At 41.8% G+C, this 9,516-nt stretch overlaps 1 pseudogene; it reads right to left on the reverse strand.

The window, feature by feature from the left end:
- Window positions 1–6,105: 6,105 nt before the first annotated feature.
- LOC136227242 (probable disease resistance RPP8-like protein 2) lies at window positions 6,106–8,407 on the reverse strand (annotated as a pseudogene).
- Between the last annotated feature and the right edge of the window lie 1,109 nt (window positions 8,408–9,516).

Consider the following 9,516-nt stretch of genomic DNA (forward strand, 5'->3'; position numbering starts at 1 on the left):
CGTTCCTTGATATCCATATCTCCAGCTAGGACTTTCTGGTCCACATCCTTCACACATTTAACTTTTCCGAGATCTCGCGTCTTCCTATCTCTCATCCGAGCAATTCTATATATGTCTCTTTCCCCTTCTTTCGTATCCAATCTTGTATACAGATCCCGATTCACCTTTGCTCTAGCATCTCGTATGACCTTCTTTACTTCCCTTTTAGCCTCTTTGTATTTTTCGTAGTTCTCGTCACTCCTACATTTCCCCAATAGTTTATAGGATTCTCTCTTACTCTTTACTGCTTGTCGTACTTCTTCTGTCCACCAAGATGTGTCCTTACCCGGTGACATGCTACCTTTAGATTCCCGTAGAACTTCCTTCGCTACTTCCCTTATACTATGCTCCATCTTATTCCATATCGAATCTATATCTGAATCCATATTGCAAGTCCAAATATCTTTTTTGGTCATCTCATCCACAAATTTTTGTTGATTCTCCCCTTGCAATTTCCACCACTTAATCTTAGTCTCTGCTTGAGGTGTTTGTTTTCTTATAGAGAGAACCACAATGGATTTTATTTATAATTAATTTTGTTTTTTGGGAGGAAAAACATTAAGGGTATTTTTGTCTTTTAAGGTTATCTATTTGTGAGATGGGACTCATTTTTAAGTGTCACATTGGTCACAAAAACGTTTATCTGTCACTTTTCCGGTCGCACGCACAATTGATTTGGATTAAAGGGAGAATCAAATCGCCAATCGAAACTCGGTTGAAGGGAGGAAGCTGAGTCCGTGACGTAAGTAAAGGCGAGTGTTGTGGCTAGAGAGGGAGGAGCGGTGGATGCCAGATTGTAAGATGTAGAGGCAGGTAATTCGACTGATGAAGACGAAGCGGAAGCAGAGGCTACTGATACCATGTTGATTATATGATGAGTATACGGTGAGGATATATGTATAATAGAGATAGAGAGAGAAATAATGAATTCTCTTGATTAGAGTTAGACATAAAGCCTTATATATATAGTGTAGATACATGAGTTATTGTAGAACTAGGATAAACAATAAGTATTATGGACAATTATAAACACTAACTAGATAATAAATCTAATTAGGAGATAACGATCAACATTATCTCTAACACGCGACTCACCTCTCTTTCGGGTAAGCTTGGCCTTCTGCTTGCTGATAGAGAAACAAATTATCCTAAATGCTGTAAGGTTTCAATTTGACATGTCCACGTGGATGCCTCAAAAGGTTTCACAATTGATTTGCCATAGCTTCTCGGATTTGCAAAAGCATTTTTTTTCTGATTTGGTTTCAAAACTTATGCTACAGTTGTTGCTTGAGTTATATTATTTTTTGTAGACTATTTACTTCATGATATTCTATTTCATTAATGCTTTTGAGGTTCACAATTTAAATTGTTTTTGTCTGATTTTGAAGTTCTTTCCATTGTTCTGTAAGTCTATGGAAACACTAGAAGTTTCTAACAACTAACAGAGTTGTTATGGTTTTTGTTTCCTTAAAAGAACTCAAATTGGGGCCTTCTGGTTCTTCTGCTAGGCTCTCCGGAGCCCCGAATAAGTACCTGAATTAGGGTATGGGCTTGTGTCGGTTGCTTTCCTTTCTGATGGATTTCTTTGTTTGGAATGTTAGAGGTGCGGCGAGCAAGGCAACCCGCATTCATGTTAATGATCTCATTAGACAATTTAACCCCTCTTGCTTTGTTCTTCTAGAAACCAAAGTCAGTGGTTCTAAAGCAGATGAGGTGGTTAGAAAGTTTAAGAGTTGGAATTGTGTCAGATCGGAGGCTACTGGCCGGGCTGGGGGGATTTGGCTTTTTTGGAAGCCAGGTCGAATCATGATTGATATTATTACATTGGACAGACAATTCATCCATTGTAAGGTTTGCTTCCCTGGGAATAGACCTTTCTTTGTTACCTTTGTTTATGCCGATCCTGTTTTATCTAATCGGAAAAGACTGTGGGAGATTCTTCATTCTGTTAGCTCTATTATGGTGGAGGCGTGGTTGGTGGCTGGGGACTTTAATGGCATTGCCCTTTTGAGCGATCAGAGAGGAGGGGGCAATCATTATGTTAACCGGTGCCTGAATCACAAGCAAAATATGGATCTTTATGGTCTTTCGGACCTGGGAGCTGCCGGTCATAAGTTTACTTGGAAAAGAAATAGTGTGTTTGTCCGGCTGGATAAGGTGTACGCCAATGTTGCGGCTATCTGTAGGTTTCCTGAGGTTAGTGTGCTTAATCTCCCTTTTCGCCACTCTGACCATTGCCCCATCCTCATTAGGATGGTTAAAGGGAATCGGCTTAAAGGTAACAGACCTTTTAGGTACCTCGTGGCTTGGGACTCTCACCCTGAGTTTAAGAAGTTCGTTAAAGATAATTGGCAACCTCACTCGGATGTCCTTCTTGCTGCTGAGGAGTTCAGGAGGAATGTGGCTGGGTGGAATAAAAACACCTTTGGCTACATTATCAGAAGGAAAAACAAGCTTTTAAGAACAATGGAGGGCATTCAGCGTTGCTTGGAGGCCCGTTTCGACCATAGCTTGAGTGGTCAACTTAGATCTCTCTAAAACGAGTTGGAGGCTGTGCTTAGACAGGAAGAGCTTCTTTGGTTCCAGAAGTCAAGGAAGGCTTGGATTAAAGACGGGGACCGGAATACCAGATTCTTCCACCTCTCCACTATCATTAGAAGACAGAGGAATAGGATCGATGCTATCAAGGATACTAATGGTAGTTGGGTTTTTGAGGAGGAGGACATTCGGCGCCTTGCTCTTGACTTCTACCAAGATCTGTTCAGAGAAGAAGAGGTGTTCTTGGAGAGTGCCTTCTCTGAGACGTCCTTTCCTCAGTTAGGGGAGGATGCTATTAGGGAAGCTTTCCATCCAATTGATCTCAAGGAAATTGATTTGGCCTTTGCCAGTATTGGTTCCACTAAGGCTCCTGGGATTGATGGCATCCCTGCTAGTTTCTTTCATAAGCACTGGGATACTGTAAAAGAGGGGATTTACAGTTTTGTGTTAGGAATTTTTGCTGGTTCTAATGATATTAGGTTGGTTAATAAAACCCTCCTTGTTCTGATTCCTAAGGTTGATAAGCCCTCCTCCTTCCTTCAGATGAGACCTATCAGCCTCTGTAATGTTTTGTATAAAGCTATTACCAAGATTGTGGCGAACCGGATCCGGATGATCCTGCCAGACATTATCAGCCAGAACCAAGGGAGCTTTGTTCCTGGCAGACAAATGATGGATAACGTTGTGATTGCCCAGGAGGTTGTCCATTCTATGAAGATTAAGAAAGGGAAGAGAGGGATTGTGGCTCTTAAACTAGATCTGGAGAAAGCCTACGATAGGCTTAACTGGAACTTTCTTCTGGATAGTTTAGCCAAAGCTGGTATCCCGGAGAGCTGGAGGAATTTGATTGAGAAGTGTATCTCCTCCCCTGTTTTCCAGGTTATGATTAATGGGGACATGTCTGAAGAGTTCTCTCCCTCCAGGGGTATTCGACAAGGGGATCCTATGAGCCCTTTCCTGTTTGTCATTGCCATGGAAAGACTCTCTCACCTGATTCAAGAAGCAGTTAACAAGGGGAGTCTCCACCCTGTCTCCATCAATAGACATTGCCCTCCTATTACTCATTTGTTCTTTGCTGATGATGTGATGCTTTTTGTGGAGGGGAGTGTGGAGCAAATTAAGATTGTGATGGATATCCTCAAGTGCTTTTGTGAAGCCTCTGGCCAGAAGATTAACATTCAAAAGTCCCGTATGCTTTGTTCTAATAACATGGATAACGGCTTGTGCAGAAGACTTAGTGAAGTCTCTGGCATCCCCCTGACCCAATCTTTGGGTAAGTATCTCGGGGTTCCTCTTCATAGTGAGAGGGTCTCTAAAGCCTCTTTTAAAGACATTTTGGATAAAACTAACGGTTTGTGCGCTAGCTGGAAAGCTAATTCTCTTTCCCTTGCTGGTTGCCTTACCCTTATCCAATCTGTCAACTGCGCAGCCCCTAACCACATCATGCAAGCCTGTAAACTTCCTGAGCCGATTCTTAACGACCTTGATAAGATTAACCGGCGGTTCTTGTGGGGAGAGTCAGGTGAGGGAAAAAAGGTCCACCTGGTTCCTTGGAAAGAGGCCTGCCAGCCTAAAAACAGGGGGGGGGCTTGGTATAAGGCATGCGAAGGATAATAATAAAGTCCTCTTAATGAAGCTCCTTTGGAGGATGTGGCAATTCCCTTCCTCTCTTTGGGTCCGTCTTCTGTACGGCAAATATCGGAAAGACAAAATCTTCGGTGGTCCGAAGGAGAGGGTTGTCACCTGCTCCTTCCTCTGGAAAGGGCTTAGTGAAGTTTTTGCTGAGTTCTGTACGGGGATTGGGCTGGAGGTGGGCAATGGTAGATCCATTAGCTTCTGGGAGGACACCTGGATTGGTGATAAACCCCTTATTGATGTGTGTAGATCCCCTCCGCCTAGTAATATCCGTCACTGGAAGGTTGCTGATGTGGTGGATTCGGAGGGTGACTGGATCTGGTCTAAGTTTGACTCTTTCCTTAGTCTGGAAACCCTCCTGAAAATTAGAGGAGTTAAGGTCAGCAACCTCGAGGAGGATAAAGACAAACATTGTTGGGCTTTGTCTAATAATGGCATCTATTCTTGTAAATCGGCCTATGAAGCCTTTTCCTCTAGTAGGGAGTATCCTCCTTTGGAGATTTGGAAGACTATTTGGGCCCTTAAAATCCCTTATCGAATTAGGAGTTTTTTGTGGTTAGGGGTTAAAGACAGGCTGCTCACCAATGTGGATAGGCAGAGGAGGCACTTGACTGAATCAGGAACCTGTAGTAGATGCAGGGGTCATATGGAGACACTTTGCCATGCTCTGAGGGATTGCCCTAATAGTCAGAAGATTTGGGAGGGGGTTTTTCCTGCCCATACCCTTCCTCCCTTCATGGCTCATTCTGCAATTGACTGGTTCTCTGAGGGCGCTAAGGGGAAGTTATTGGCCAATATGGAGCACGGCGACATTTTCTTTGCTCTTATCTGTCACCATATTTGGAAATGGAGGAATGATGAGTTATTTGCTAAGAAAACTACCTTTATTCCTGATTTATTAAACTTCTTTTCCAAAAAACTTTCGGTTATTTTGCAAAGTTCTAAAGGGGAGCCCCTGGGTAATCCCTCCCCGGCTAAGGTGGTCCACTTGGTTGGTTGGAGTAAGCCTATTGAAGGGGTAGTGAAGTTGAATACGGATGGCTCCTGCCTTAGCAATGGCAGAATTGCTGCCGGAGGAGTTCTTCGGGATGCTGGTGGAGCTTGGCTGGCTGGGTTTACCCATAACTTGGGATTGGGCTCGGCCTTTTCTGCAGAGCTCTGGGGGATTCTGTCAGGTATTAAGCTTGCCATTCGCATGGGAATTAAGAAGCTGGTGGTGGAATCTGACAATTTGGAGGCTATCAATAGGATTTCTGCTTCCCAAGTTTCTTATCTCTCTTGCCAGAACCTTATCAAAGCCATTTTGAGGCTTCGTCCTGCTTTTGAGGTTATTAGGTTCTCCCATATTTTTAGGGAGCAAAACCGTGTGGCGGATTGCTTAGCTACGGCTGGGCATGGGGGGATGTTAGGTGTTTCTACCCTTTCTATTCCTCCTTCTTCTATTTTGTCCCTTCTGCTTGAGGATAGGGTTGGGGTCAGCCACCCTAGGCTGATTCCGGGTTAGGCTTTCGTTTTGTTTGTTTGTTTTTTTTTTCCTTCTCCTACCAAAAAAAAAAAAGAACTCAAATTGAGAGAGTTGTTTAAGAAATTAGAAAATGGTAACTACAACCAAAGAATTGCATTGAACACTCATTACTAGAAAGAGAAACATACATACAAAGATTTGAAGAAAAACCATAAGAAATTCAACATCTTGAGACATGGCATTGCACTTTCCTCTATTTTGTATTGATTTCAGTTGATGAGTTCAAGCCTACCAAATCCATTAGCAGAACACACAATTTCAGAACCAATGTATGCATCATGTATCAAGGACAAAGACCTCAAATTATGCAAATTCTCCAGAACAACTATTGGACACTGCTGCCAAATTTGGTATACAAGTTATGTGCGTCACGACCAAATCTTTACTCCATTTATACCTTCAATACTCTTCTTGAATTCCTCGGTCATTTCATAAACTTGAAATAGCTCAAGAGGGGATACAAACTTCAACCTCTCGGGAACCCTCCGCAGTCTCATCAGCCTTCCCAAGAATAAATTCTTGAGACACGGCATTGCACCATTCTCTATTCTCCATTCCGTCAGTTCTGGTAATGATATGAGTACCAGAACTTCAAGTTGTGGAAATCCATTGGCAGAGCAAACCATTTCTAAACCATTGTAAGCATCTTCCAAGTGCAAATACCTCAAATTAGGAAACTTTTCTAGAATAACCATTGAATCTTCTTTTAATTCAGACCTGTACAGAATTAGCTTGGTAAGACTTGCTGGTAGAAATTCCAGGCTATGTTCTACTATTTTTCCTTTTAAAACTGCTTTGGTGAGATCTTCACAGGCAGACAGTTGTTCCAACTTTGGAAATGAAGTTCCACGTGGCATTTTCATCTTTAACGAACGAAGAAGGCCTGATGCAACACATGGAGATTTTAAGAGCACCTCAACTTCCTCTCCTGTTTCGAAATATACTGCTAGATTTCGAAGGTTAGTCAACTGAAACACATCATTGTCTTTGGTTAGACTCTTAGCTGTTACACGCTTGCGCGTCTCTAGATTTCTTAACGATTTGAGTGAAAGCACATCATTACAATCAAGTAACAAATGCCTCAAACTCTCCAATTTCATGCTTAAAATGGACACTGATGAGTTTCTCAGATCAAGAGTGTATAAACCCTCAAGGTTGCGTAAACATAATGGCATTGATGGTGCAATCCTAATCGTTCGGTAAATACCTCTTAATCCGAGATATCTCAGGTGAATCAGGTTCCCTATTTCTCTAGGTATGTCATGAACATGAGATCAACATTCTCAATTTTCAAAACTCTAAGGAGTCTCAAGTTCTTGAAAATGAATTTTGCTTGCTGTTTTGTCATATGCTGCATGCCCTGAGCAAAATAAAGAAGAGAACGGATCCCGGAATCATCTTTTCCAACCAGCGGCACACGAGACATTAGAACACCATAATTTTGTAAACTGTATTCGGACTCATGAAGATGCAAAGCCAACCTACGTGACTGACCAGTCACAGCAGTTGAGAGAAAAGTCCAAGCGCTCGAGTTGTATTCGCTATGCTCAACAACTCTAAGGAAGCTTTCTTCCTTTGCCTTCAATATGCATAGATCTCGCACAAGATCATGCATCCGGCAGATTTTGATTCCAGTACCTGTGTGATCCCTTTTGCTCACTTGAACCATGCTTCTGCGAACAATCTCTTCCAAGTATCCTTCTGCTATATCTTCCATTGTTTCATCTCCTTGTTGCTGTATGAAGCCTTCAGCAATCCACATTCGAATTAATGTCCTCTTCTTAATTGGCCAATCCTCAGGAAATTGGGAAAGACAGAGAAAGCATGGTTTCAAGTGAAACGGCAATGCCTGGTAACTCAAAGCTAATATACTACGAACATGATTATCCAATGTATTGATGTTTCGTTGCACTGTTTTCCACTCGTTCACGTTCTCCTTTGTTGCCAAGAGAAATAAGCAAAAGGAGTATTATAAAGGGTTACAAGAGAAATAAGAAACAAAGGGGGAAAGTTGGAACTTAGAAAAAGAAGTCCTAAAATTGGAACTTCATTGAAGGTATATGCTGCACTTTGTCAAATCCTCTCCTTGCACTCCATTTCTGACTTTAACCCTCTTCTCAAATTCTTCCGCCATATATAGGACTTTCGATTCTTGAAGAGTAGTTACAAACTTCAATCCTTGAGGGATCATACTCAGTTCTTTTAGGCTTCTCAAGTACAAAGTTCTGAGACATGGCACTGTATCTTTCTCAATTCTCCATTTTTTTACATCTAAACATTCGAGTCGAAGAATGTCAAGCTGGCAAAATCCGTTGGCCGAGCAGACTGTTTCTGAACCTTTGTATCCATCATCTTCCAAGGACAAAAACCATAGGATTATGTAACTTGGTTAGAACAATCATCGGATCATGCTTTAATTCTGACCTACACAATATCAACTTGGTAAGCTTGCTGGTAGAAATTCCAGACTATGACTCACAGTACCGACATCTTCTGATATTGACAGCCTGAAAGTGCTTCCAAACTTGGAAATGAACTCTTCAACGAGATTCTCTTCTTCAAGGAAGGAAGACGACCATATGCAACACTAAGAGATAACAACACAACCTCAACTTCCTCTGAGAATTTGAATTCTACTGCTAATTTTCGAAGATTGGTCAACTGAAACATTGCGGATTTTCTGTTTAGATTCTTAGATTTCACATGCTTCGGACTCTAGATTTCACATTGTTGGTTCCTTCGTAGGTGACTTCCAGTTTCTTCCAGATCTCTTGCGCCGACTCACAACCTGATATCTTATTATATTCTGCAGCATCAAGCGCACAGTGAAGCATATTTATAGCCGAAGCGTGATTTTGTAGCTTCTTGAGATCATCCTCTGTCCATTTGGCCCCAGCTTTGACAACTGTTTGGCCAGCCACAACTTCAACAGGAACAAACGGGCCTTGGACTATTGAAAGCCATGCACTCATGTTTGTTGCCTGAATAAAGTTTTTCATCCTATTCTTCCAGAAGGTATAGTTAGACCCGAAGAATAGGGGAGGCCGAGTAATGGACAGCCCCTCAGGTAAGATCTGAGTTGTTTGGTTTCCTGGGAGAAACCGAGTGCTGTTTTCAGCCATAGTGGGGATCAGCTCAAGGTAGTTAAACCTTTAACAGTGAGCTTTTAGGCTCTGATACCACTTGTTGGTCCCTTATAACGTAACAAGTTAGTTCCAAGGGGGGATAGGAACTATTTAAAATTTTAATACGTTAAGGCTGCCTTCTTTTTCTTTGAAAAAGGATTACACAGCGCGCTGAGTAAATAAGACACTAGCTTAGTCAACTGGTGACTAAGTCAGTTTCTTTCGTTGAGTCAGGAGATAGCACTTTGAGTCTATTCCTGAACTCAGACACTCAATACACACAACTCAGCTTGACCTCTTTACTTGGTCAGTTTTGATTAAGCAAGCAATATATATATTAAGGAGTTTAAGGTTAGAAAGATATTACTCAGCAGATTTATCCAGGTTCGGCCTCCAAGCCTACGTCTTGTCCCCGGAACACGTTCCGAGATTTCGAATTCTCTACTGAGCTCTTTAACGGTAGAGCATCAAACCTTTTACAACTTAGAAGCTGAGTATAACAAGAGTACTTTCCTCTATACCTCTACTCACTCCTAATCTCACGCTGAGTACTATAACCGAGTACTCAGCCTCTCCTTTCTAATCTCTAGAAATGATAAAGATTTGTCCTAACCAACAATTGGTAAAACACTTTAGATGATTGAATAATCACTC

Source organism: Euphorbia lathyris, chromosome 4, assembly GCF_963576675.1.
Source record: "Euphorbia lathyris chromosome 4, ddEupLath1.1, whole genome shotgun sequence".
Taxonomy (NCBI): Eukaryota; Viridiplantae; Streptophyta; class Magnoliopsida; order Malpighiales; family Euphorbiaceae; genus Euphorbia; species Euphorbia lathyris.